The 13,067-nt window shown below is 37.2% G+C and overlaps 1 protein-coding gene across 2 annotated transcripts in view; it reads left to right on the top strand.

The window, feature by feature from the left end:
• The window catches only part of LOC150098312 (uncharacterized), a 733,595-nt gene that overhangs the window by 56,459 nt on the left and 664,069 nt on the right, over positions 1–13,067 (top strand). The window lies entirely within an intron of this gene.

The following is a 13,067-nucleotide window of genomic DNA, read 5'->3' as shown; positions in this document are numbered from 1 at the left end:
GTGGTGAATGCCGATACATTGAATGAGTTTAAAGCATGGTTTTGATGGACTTTATTATTATTATTATTATTATTCAGGCCTCCAAGGAGTCAAAAGACTCATCGAGGGAGGTCCTTCCTAAGACATAAAGTCTGTCAAGACTCATCGAGGGGAGGTCCCCCCCTGAGAAACACAAAGTTTATCATACCACTCTTTAAAGTCACTGACCGTTCTCGCTCCCACTACTCCATCAGGCAATGCATTCCACGGCTCAACCACCCTCCACACAAAGAAACCACTCCTTACCCTCTTGCTCACAGTTTCCTTTCGTAACTTCCAGGGATGGCCTCTTGTCATCACTCCTTCCCGCTGATCAACCAAGCGAAAGAACTCCCCAGTGTCAACCCTGTAACCACCTCTCAACAGTTTAAAAGTCTCAATCATATCACCTCTCCTTCTTCTATCCGCCAAACTCTGCAGTCCACATTCTCTCAGCCGATCCTCATAACTATCCTTGTACATTCCTGAAACCATCTTTGTCATCCGTGTGTAATTGACTTTGTGTGTAATTGTGTTTTTCTCCTACAATGGGTGTTTGTCCTCCATGGAGAACTTGTGTTAATAATAATAATAATAAGGCCAAAAGGAGGAAGAGGAAACTTGCATCACATCCAAATATTAGTCATGCTTTTAAAGTTTCCCTTTGGCATGATTCTGTTGCTACACTATGCATGGAAAATGGATAGTGTAGCAACAGTCTCCTGGATTCCTGCATTTCTCCTTGTAGTGGTGGTCATGATAGATGTCTCCATTTTATCCCAAACATGGCAACATTCTTTGTTCCCCCCCCTTTTTTTTTGCAAGAAAGAGATCAAAAGAATCTTGTCTAAACCGGATTCCAAAAATCTTCGTGATCCTGATGTCATTTATTCCCAACTTTTGAAGATTTTGTGTTCTCGAGTTGCCTCCCTATATGTGGCCTTTTTATTCCCTACTGTTTCACTAGTATCCAATAACAAATCAGAAAATCAGTTGATATTCAACTCATTCCAAAGAAGAGCAAGAAATCTTGACCATCATACCATGTACTTTCTTTTGCTTCATGTCTTTCTTAAATAATGAAGAAAACCATTAACAGTCAACTGTTGTTTAAGAGATACTTGTGCCATGAGATGTTCTTTCAAATTAACACAAAAAAGCACAATGAATAAGTAATACTGTAACAAATTCTGTCTACTGCGTTATTGTAATATCTTCTTTTATTCTTTATTACTAATTAGCAGTGCACGCTTTTTCTCTTGTAACCTTCCTTACTTATTCTACTATGTACTATGTTTATCTATCTTCCATGTTTACTAGTCATATGTCTATGAACACTGGAAAATTTATTTGTAAGCCTGCGCCATCCAGTATATCAATGATATACTGGATGGCGCAGTATATCATTGATATTCAGCATAAGACTCAATAAAACGTCCAGTAGATCCCTCTCTCTCTCTCTCTCTCTTACTAGTGTAAATTTCTTCAACAAAGTTAACATAAGCAATCGTGGTTCTTAAGTAATTAAACTGCACTTTTAATGCCTTAGTTGTTTCCCACTCACAAGTCCAATTATTTTTAGAAACAGTGCATTGTAAGATAAAGGATCAGGCAGCACTCTTTTAACAAATAATTAAAACATGTTTATTTACATTAATATGAAATATACATGAATCAAACGACAGGGAGATTGCTTTCTCTACCCATCTATAAAATTTTTAGCATAAAATTAGAACCCTTTTACTTCAACACTAAATAATCTCTTTAACTCCAAAACTTATTTACTCTTCTTACAAATTCAACTTATTAAACTTCTAGTTTACTCGCAAAGAGGTTAGCTAATGCTCTGCTAAGTTTTTATAAATTTGATATCGACTTCTAACATGCCAATTGACTCTCTTATTGACACTTCTTATTACAATTAAACTAATTCTTAACAGTCCATATATAACATATCTGCTAGATTATAAGAGAAAATATACAAATGGATGGAACTTACAGCAACTCCGTATCGCATATTCAGTCAAGAGTCTTGCACTAAAGTTTTTATGGCATTTCTTTCATCTGGAGTTTTAGGCTTCCTTCAGGAGTGTCTTGTGTCAGCGGTATCACATTGGGATATTGGCATGCTTTTGGACTGCAATCTGCAGTACTCGAATAGCACATGCAAGAGGTTTCAACATACGGGCAGATTCTCCTCCGGATCCTACTTCAGGAACTTCTGCTTCTAACTGCCGCCACTTCTGCTACTAATTGCCAATAACTGTGCCTCTAACTGCCAGCCAGCGATGACTGTAACTGCTGCCGACTAGTTCTAGCTCTCTTCGGTAACAGCGCTTCATCTTGCTCTCTCGGCAACTGGATCTCAGCTCTCCTCTGTCAGTAACTGAACCTCGACACTCCTCTCTTGGCAACTGGGCCTGAATTCTCCTACTTAGTAACTGGGGGCCTTGTCTCTCCTCTTTTCTCTGCTGCTGACTGCTCTGGTTCCGACTCTCCTCTGCTGTGGTTCCGACTGCCTCTCCTCGATGATCGGCTCAGTCCCCTTTTATTTTGCAATCTTGGGATCTTGCACTAAGGGTAGTAAACCCTGAAGAATTCAGCATGACTCTTTCATCTTCTTTTAAGTTTGACCCGCTCTTTGTTCTCCTCGGGTGCACTCTTTTGATCGTATTTTGCCAGGCAGCAGAAACTTTTCTAAAACTAGCTTTGAAGGTGTTCATTCGCAGAGCTCGCAAACAACTTTCTCATACACATAACTGTAAACAACTTTCTTGTGTTCTTACACATAGCTATATACAAAGTTCCGATGGCAAAGCATTGGCTTTGTTTTTGACGTTAAAACAGTAAATACAGTCACTTCCCATAGGGTTAACTACATTAATATTTAGCAAAATATACATATAAACAAACAAGGTTATTTACAGTTCTCATGAGACTTGACCTGTGTAAAAATCGATGTAAAGCACTTTGGTATTTTTAAGCTACATCGAATTTTACAATACTATTTATTTAAAGTCATATATTTCAGCCTGAATATTACAGCCATCATCAGTTGTGACAATAGTTAATTACAAAGTAGAACATGGAACAGTGATTGAATTGAAAAGGTGAGTGCTGCATGATGATATACATAAAATAATGCAATTATTTTTGTAAAAATAGCTAATGAATAATTAATATTGCCTATTTCTTCAATTATACTATTGCATCATTTTATAACATCATGTGATACTTACTTTTTCAAATCAATCCATTGTCTGTGTGCTACTTTGTAACGAAATAAAAAGATGGAAGAAAGTTGCCTCCTTACTTAAGATTCAAGAGGAAAACAATGTCGAAGGGGAAATTTCCCCATGGAATTCATATACTTCATGTAATTCATGTTGTAAAATGACTGCAATGGTTCAAGATTGGATTAGAACAGTTTGGGACAAAATGGCTAGGGGCTTAATTTGATGCCTGGCTCTCCTCATGTGGGATAGTTTTCAGGGACCCTTGGGACCTGAATTAGTAAAACAACTTTTGAATGTGAAGACCGATGTGGCCATTTAAATGCATTCATTTTATAAATAATGTGAGCAATTATAAATTATAATGAATAAGGATTTTAATTATAGACGTCAATTTAGTTTTTCCTTGAAAAGCTTTAGTTTCCAAAAATCCTCACATATATCTCACACCACAATTTTTTCACTTTAATCTCTCTCTCTCTCTCTCTCCCTCCCTCAATATTGTTTATCAAGTTTAGTGTGAGTGCCTCCACTCATATTGAATGTTAGAAGTTTATTTTGCACTTGGTTAGACTATAATAAATTTAGTTTAATCCTTTATCCAAGTGTAAGCAAACAAAGTTTGTGTCTGAAAATATCTTCAGGACTAAGGCAAGATGATACATCCATTGGCAACTCACAGCAAAGGTTCTTTCTCTAAATTAAGAGTAATTTAATAATGGGGTGGTACACCTGTTGGCAACTCATATAGGTAAATATGACCTCTCCATTGCTTCTGCCTTGGTATCACTACTTCTGGGTCTACCTCCCACTGACGAGACCTCAATAAAGGTCGAAACCAGTTTGCGCCTGAAAATATCTTCAGGACTAAGGCAAGGTGGTACATCCATTGGCAACTCGCAGCAAAGGTTCTTTCTCTAAATTAAGAGTAATTTAATAATGGGGTGGTACACCTGTTGGCAACTCATTATAGGTAAATATGACCTCTCCATTGCTTCTGCCTTGGTATCACCACTTCTGGGTCTACCGCCCACTGACAAGACCTCAATAAAGGTCAAAACCGGTCTGGGTAGTCGCCCCTCCCTTAATGCATAGCAGTATACATGTCTGCTCCAGGAACGTGCAAAGAACATTCCAGTCCAGGTTTTAAAACTGCAAAAGATTAAAACAACAAAAGACTTATGCTTTTGTTGGATGCAAATGTCTCCAGAACTTTGAAACTTAAACCAATGCTGGTGTACCATTCACAGACACCATGTGCCTTCAAGGGTCTAAAAGCCATGCTGCCAGTCTACTGGAAATGGAAGAAGAAAGCTTGGGTTACACAAGACATTTTTATAGATTGGTACACAAATTTTTTTTGTCCTACCATGCTTCGCTTCTGTAAAGAAAATGATTTGCAAGCCAAGGCATTGCATCTCTTGGATAATGCCCCTGGACATCCTCAAAACCTTGCTGAAGTAAGAACACCATTGGATGTCAAGGTTGTTTACATGCCCCAAACACAACATCGCTTTTGCAACCGATGGATTAGGGGATTATATATCAATCTTAAACTCCTATTACCTCTGTATAACATTTATGGAAATGGTAAGAGTCTTGGACACTTCAGGAAAAACTATTAAAGACTATTGGCAGTCATTTGATATTTTGAATGGCATTAACAACATCAAGGCAGCTTGGAACAAAGTTCCAAGCTGCCTTGATGTTGTTAATGCCATTCTTTTTGTCATCGAAGTCATGCAAAATTATTTTTGCATGACTTCGAGGAATTAGAGCAAGAGGAGAATGTTATTGAAGACGTTACCAAGCTTACACGAGAGGTGGGATTAGACGATATTACAGCTGAAGATGTGACAAGTCTTAGAGAGCCATGATAAACCGCTTTCCAATGAAGACTTAAAAGAATTAGCTGAACAATTAAGTCAACATCCAAAAGAGGAGAAAGAAAATGAAGAAGGTCCTCTGAGAGATATGAAAACGACTGATTTACAGCATACCCTTGCAAGCATAGAGACCATGATTGGGAATGGAGTGCAAACATAAAAAGGAGTATAATCGCATCTATTCGACTTTACACTGAACTCCTTAAAGAAAGTAAAAGAAAATCTAGGCAGTTAACACTGGATACTTTTTTCAAAAAGAAATGCAGGTGATCCGAAACCAGGAACTTCAACAGAGAAATATGTAATATCTTTTCGAAATTTCATATTTTTTGTATATAATTTTGTTTTGTTTTCGTTATTAATAATTTTATTTTAACAAATATATATGTATGTATATTTGTGACAAGTCTTAGAGAGCCTTATTTTTAAATTTTTAAAAATAAGGCTTATTATTAAAGCTTTAAATATAATAATGTTACACATACTTCATGTGCATATTTTTTGACTGCACAGAACATAACTTTGTACCTCCCATTAAAATTGGGTTCATTTTACCCCAATTTGGTTTACGCCCGTTTTTTTCGGGAATGGAAGTGAGGTGTAAACCAAGGGCTGCCTGTACTTTTTTTTTGTCGGAACTATCTTGATGAACTATCCAGAGTGCAGGCATTACCTCTGCACTCTGAGATAGTTCATCATAGCTCAAGTGTATGGATGTCAACAAAATTTTATATGGGCGTCATCATGTTCATTATAAAACTGATGACCAGAAAACCAGAATGAATTTTTACCTGATATACTCTTTCATATGTTACTGGTTTTACCCCATTTCAAGCCCCTCCTCCAACTGGTGGAGGAGACTTCCCAATGATGATACTGACCCTTTTCCATTCTTCCTTTTTTCCTTAACTTTCCTTCCCATATTCTTTGCTCTACTTCTCCTGAATCTGGTTTACTATCCTATCTTCCAGTCTACTATTACTGTAATCCAACATCTTGCCATGGTGTTTGCAATGTTGTGCAACCTTTGGACATCTGGAAAGAGAGATCCTGGTAGTCTTGCACTACTTTAGCCTCTGCTTCTGCAAGATGAGTGGTCCTGGATGCTCCAGACAGGATCAGTTGGTTAGTGGGCTTGCCTGCAAAGGTCAAGGGTGTTGCAGTAAGTCCCCTTCCCCATGGTCTAGGGACAGGGCCTAAGGCTTGCTGTGGTGATTGTATAGTGTATGGAGTAGTTCTGGCATTCCACTCTTCAAGCTCAGTCATCGCTTGCTGGTCAGTGGGTGTACACTTGTGGCTCTAGAGGGGGTAATAAGCTCTAGCACCAAACTAAAGTCCTGAGAATGAACACTTCTTCATCCTCTTGTTTATCAGAATCATTCACAAGCTACAACCAATATCAGAAATCATATTCTCATCAGCAATAAACCAAACTAAAAAACAAAGAACATCAGAAACTGCAATAAATATACTACTGTTCTTAATTTTACTCTCAACAGTGAATGCCCAATTGGAAAAATGGAAACAACAGTAGTGTGAGAGATGACAAGAGAATGGGAATGCAAGGAGAATTGGGGAGGAACCCAGGTGGACCGAGACACATGACATATTAAGAGTGGGTGTTGGAAGTAGTAGTAGTGAATGTGTTTATGGAGATGATCAGTATAGAAATGGAATAGATCGGAATGTAAATGGGATAGTTGAGACTGAGCAGTTATATGTGGTAAGCAGTAATAAAGGTGATTGGGCAAGGGCAGGTATGGTGGTGAAATCACAACCAACAATTGGCTTAGGTAGAACTAGTTATAGACCTAAGTGTTTAATTACAAATGCTAGGAGTATCAGAAATAAGAGACCATACAGGACTAGAAATAGAAAAGTAGAATGTTTTTTGTGAGTGCAGAAAGGACAAAAAGAAACGCAAGAGTGCTGCTGATGATAGCAGGGGAATTATGTCCACATAGGGAAGACATGTAAGGGGAAAATAGTGGCATTGGCTTTGAGGCAATGTAGTTTGAGCATAATAAGCCAAAAGGCTATTTTACCGGTGACATAAGTTAAGTTAAAGGAAGATGGTAAATCCCGTTTTATTTTATAGCCGGGTACGAAACTCGGATCGAAATCCATCAAATCCATAGAGTTTCATGCTGAAAAAACTATCGGCAAGCCCAAGTGTAAGTGATCACTTGGGTAATACAACACCAGTTAAGTTAAAGGAAGATGGTAAATCCCGTTTTATTTTATAGCCGGGTACGAAACTCGGATCGAAATCCATCAAATCCATAGAGTTTCATGCTGAAAAAACTATCGGCAAGCCCAAGTGTAAGTGATCATTTGGGTAATACAACACCAGGGCAACTCCAAGCAAAGGTGGAGCAAGATCCACCTTTGCTTGGATGGATTTCGATCCGAGTTTCATACCCGGCTTTAAAATAAAACGGGATTTACCATCTCCCTTTAACGTAGTTTGAGCATATTTTGAGAGGAAGAAATATTTAGTTGGATGTTGCTGTAGACAGGAAATGTTGAATGTAGTGATGAAGCAATGTATAAGCAAATTGAGTCAGTGAATAATAAAAAGATGATTATTATTATGGTTGATTTTAATTATGGTTGTATAGATTGGAATGAGGAGATTACATTTGGGAATAAAGAAAATGAATTTCTAGAGTTTGTGAGAGACAGCTATATCAGGCGGTGTATAAAGGTAGGCAAGTGAAGATCCCAGAAGAGTTATTAATCTGATCAATTCATCAAGGGATGTAATTGTGAGTGGGTTTTTGCACTTTCCTCCAGTTGATGGGAGTGATCATGATGATCACCTGGGTTATGGCTAGACATATGCAGACTTCTGTGAGGAAAGGACATATGTGGAACTACAAAGCTGGTGATTATAACAAGCTTAGGAGACAGCTTGGAGCCATAGCATGCATAAGAAGTTGAGCAGTAAGATCACCTGGGTTGTGACTAGCCATATGTAGACTTCTGCGAGGAAAGGATATATGTGGAACTACAAACCTGGTCATTATAACAAGCTTAGGAGACAGCTTGGAACAATAGCATGGCATAAGAAGTTGAGCAGTAAGAAAGCAAATTCTGCTTGGGAACTGATAAAGAAATACATAACAACATCAATGGATGAATGTATACTTAAAGGCAAAAGCTCAATAAAGTAGGCGTAAAATGGATGAATGAAGGGATTAAGCATGAAATTTGAAAGAAGAAGACACTTTGGAGGCAGCACAAGCTTAATAATGGTAATGGTCAGGTGCACAAAGAGTATAAAGAATCAGGAGAGTGACTCAGTTGGTAAGAACAACAGTAGTGCACTACCAGCAGAAATTAGCAAATTAGGCCAAGAAAAAAAAAACCTCACGAGTTATTTGGATATATGGCAATTAGAAAAATGAATGATTATGGTAAGATGATGTTAATGGATGAAAATGAGAGATTGGTACATGCTGAAGAGTTCATATGGTATTCAGCAAGCAGTTCATCATAATGTTTTGTCAAGTTTGAGATGTCAGATGCTTAACTGTAGAAAATGAAATAAGAGAAGACTTAATGGTGAGCAATCAAGAGGTATATAAATAAAATAAATAACTTTTATTATTAAAAGACCAGAAGATAAATGATAAAATATACAAAGAGCCAGCAAGTTTCACTAGCCACTGTCTAGCATTTTCAAGGCTGAACTGGTGTGAAAACAAATGCATTGAGTTACATTTCAAACACACACTTTAGTAACTGTTAGGCCGTTACATTTTGTTCCTTCTGTTTGAAGGCGTGCATGTGTTCGAAAGCTTCAGTCAGATTCCGTGGTCATGTACCGGAGTACATGACCACGTGTTTTGTAGTTATTTGCATATTGTAATTCTGTCGAACTGAGAGAGATGATGAGATTTTTCCATATGTCTTTAAGAACAATGCCCTGATTTCTATTTAAATTATTGCCTGTGCGTAATACCACAGCTGCTTCTTTTAAAGTTCTGTATCTGTAGTCATTCTCGATGTAAGGCATAGAACTGTTTTTCCAATCTATAACGTGATTTGATGTTGAGAAATGATGTGCTAAACCAGATGTGATGATTCTATTATGATTAACATCCCCCACATGTTCCTTCTGTCTTATTTCAAAACTTCTGGAAGTCTGACCAATGTAAGAAAGGCCACACGTGCATGGAATTTCATACACTCCAGGACATTTGAAGAAAGGTACATCATCTTTAGGTGATCCTAAGATATGTCTGATCATGGAAGTTGGTTTAAAAACCACTCTGATGTTATGAGCTTTTAACATTCTCGCCAATTTTGTGGAAACTGAATTAATATATGGAATGACAGCTGTGGACACATATTGGGGTACTGTAACACGTTGTTGGTGGTTGTCTTTAAATAGCCATTTGTTTAAAATGTTAGAAGGGTATCCATTAAGAGATGGAGTGTTAGCTATTAGTGACAGTTCTCTCTGCACATCTATTTCTTTTGAAATAGACCTTAAGGCTCTATTACATAGCATGTGAATGATGCTGTGTTTTTGTGATCTATGATGGTTGGACGAATAATGTAGATATCTACCAGTATCTGTGGGTTTCCTGTAAATGGACAGTTGGAAATTGTTGTCTTCTTTCTTCACTAGGATGTCAAGAAAAGGAAGTTCTTTGTTCTTCTCTAGTTCTATAGTGAATTTGATCTTATTGTGTAGTGAGTTGATTTTGTTCAGAAACACGAGAAGGTTTTCCATGGTGTCTTTCCAGATGATGAACACGTCATCGACTTATCTCCACCAAATTGACGGTTTTGGTACAATGGTGGAAAGAATATCCTTTTCAAGTTTTTCCATAAAAAGGTCTGCACATGGTGGTGACAGAGGACTACCCATGGCTAGACCTTCCAATTGTTTGTATACAGTGTTGTTAAATTTGAAGAAATTTGATTTCAGGCAATGATGAAACAGCTGTGTGATGTCTTGAGGGAAAAGATCTTTCAGAATGTTAACCACCTCTACGATCGGTACATTAGTGAATAAGGACACTACATCAAGACTAGCCATAATGTCCGTTTCTGATATTTTAATATTCTTGATTTTTTCTATAAAATGTTGAGAGTTTTTAATGTAGGTCTCTGTGTGTCTAATTGTTCTTTTCATTAATTTTGCCAGATGCTTTTCTAGTAGGTATGTAGGTGATGATCTTCCATCAACTATTGGACAAAGAGGAACGTTTTCTTTATGAATCTTGGGAGCCTCATAAGTTGATGGAAGATCATCACCTACATACCTACTAGCAAAGCATCTGGCAAAATTAATGAAAGAAACAATTAGACACACAGAGACCTACATTAAAAACTCTCAACATTTTATAGAAAAAATCAAGAATATTAAAATATCAGAAACGGACATTATGGCTAGTCTTGATGTAGTGTCCTTATTCACTAATGTACCGATCGTAGAGGTGGTTAACATTCTGAAAGATCTTTTCCCTCAAGACATCACACAGCTGTTTCATCATTGCCTGAAATCAAATTTCTTCAAATTTAACAACACTGTATACAAACAATTGGAAGCTAGCCATGGGTAGTCCTCTGTCACCACCATGTGCAGCTTTTTTATGGAAAAACTTGAAAAGGATATTCTTTCCACCATTGTACCAAAACCGTCAATTTGGTGGAGATATGTCGATGATGTGTTCATCATCTGGAAAGACACCGTGGAAAACCTTCTCGTGTTTCTGAACAAAATCAACTCATTACACAATAAGATCAAATTCACTATAGAACTAGAGAAGAACAAAGAACTTCCTTTTCTTGACATCCTAGTGAAGAAAGAAGACAACAATTTCCAACTGTCCATTTACAGGAAACCCACAGATACTGGTAGATATCTACATTATTTGTCCAACCATCATAGATCACAAAAACACAGCATCGTTCACATGCTACGTAATAGAGCCTTAAGGTCTATTTCAAAAGAAACAGATGTGCAGAGAGAACTGTCACTAATAGCTAACACTCTATCTCTCAATGGATACCCTTCTAACATTTTAAACAAATGGCTATTTAAAGACAACTACCAACAACGTGTTACAGTACCCCAGTATGTGTCCACAGCTGTCATTCCATATATTAATTCAGTTTCCACAAAATTGGCGAGAATGTTAAAAGCTCATAACATCAGACTGGTTTTTAAACCAACTTCCATGATCAGACATATCTTAGAATCACCTAAAGATGATGTACCTTTCTTCAAATGTCCTGGAGTGTATGAAATTCCATGCAAGTGTGGCCATTCTTACATTGGTCAGACTTCCAGAAGTTTTGAAATAAGACAGAAGGAACATGTGGGGGATGTCAATCATAATAGAATCATCACATCTGGTTTAGCACATCATTTCTCAACATCAAATCACGTTATAGATTGGAAAAACAGTTTTATGCCTTACATCGAGAATGACTACAGATACAGAACTTTAAAAGAAGCAGCTGTGGTATTATGCACAGGCAATAATTTAAATAGAAATCAGGGCATTGTTCTTAAAGACATATGGAAAAATCTCATCGTCTCTCTCAGTTCGACAGAATTACAATATGCAAATAACTACAAAACACGTGGTTATTTACTCCGGTACATGACCACGGAATCTGACTGAAGCTTTCGAACACATGCACGCCTTCAAACAGAAGGAACAAAATGTAACGGCCTAACAGTTACTAAAGTGTATGTTTGAAATGTAACTCAATGCATTTGTTTTCACACCAGTTCAGCCTTGAAAATGCTAGACAGTGGCTAGTGAAACTTGTTGGCTCTTTGTATATTTTATCATTTATCTTCTGGTCTTTTAATAATAAAAGTTATTTATTTTAATACATCAGACCAAATATGTACAATTTAGGTATATAAATAGTTAAGTAAGCTAGATTTCAGCAAGGTAATTGGTCTTGATAATATATTGCGATGTGTCTTAATTGTTATTATTATTATTATTATTATTATTATTATTATTATTATTATGTGACATCTCCAAGGAGTCCAAAGACTTATCGAGGGAGGGCATCTACTATACAACTCTCCATCTCCACCACTCAATCCACCACTAGTATTTGCACAGAAAATCACAAACATCCAGAAAAGGATTCGAACCCACAGCCATTTGGCTGAAGAGTGGATATGCTAACCACTTGGCCAACGAGGCCCACAAAAATTATTGTCAGTTACTAGAATCAAACTTAAAATGAACTTTTTAGCTAATTGTTCTGTGGATACACATGCTACTTCCACTTATCTCCACAGAAGAGAATGTTCCGATGTGTTAGCATCAGCGTTTGCATATCTGTTTAATAAGAGTCTTGCAACAACGCAAATCCCAAAACAGTGGAAGGTAGGGCAAATTATTCCACTTCGCAAAGGTGGTGATTAGGCTAAGGGAACCAATTATAGGCTGATCTGTGTATCTGTAGTTGAAGTTGCAGTGTTTTACTTAGATTATGCAAAGATTTTTGATAGATTGTCATGTCACAATTGGTCACTAAACTGAAACAGATGGGATTCGATGATGGACTATTGAGTTGGATAGGTGAATGGCTATCAGAAAGATATCAGCAAGTTGTGTAAAGGAGGGCACTTTTTCGAAAGAGTAAAGTCACTATTGGTGTGCTACAGTGGTCTGTTTTGGATTGGTGATATTGGAATAGGTTTAACTGGCGATATATAACTGTTTGTAGATTTGGTTGTTTGATGTCAATAAAACTGCAGTATAGGTAAGCTGTATATGCACTACTTTTCAGCCAGGTTATTAACTGTAGAAATATGGTCTATAGTAGACCTTCCAGGCGTGAATCCTTCTTGATCTTCTCCTGTTGTCTCATTCATTAAAGTTTGGAGTATATTTTGAATAATGCATGTTAAGATTTTATAGCTATGACTTAGCAGTGC

The sequence above is a fragment of the Typopeltis vanoorti genome, chromosome 15 (assembly GCF_054136105.1).
Source record: "Typopeltis vanoorti isolate ZY-2024b chromosome 15, IOZ_Tvanoo_1.0, whole genome shotgun sequence".
In the NCBI taxonomy this organism is placed as follows: Eukaryota; Metazoa; Arthropoda; class Arachnida; order Uropygi; family Thelyphonidae; genus Typopeltis; species Typopeltis vanoorti.
Note: the sequence above shows the minus strand (reverse complement) of the source record. Positions and strands in the feature narration are given on the sequence as shown.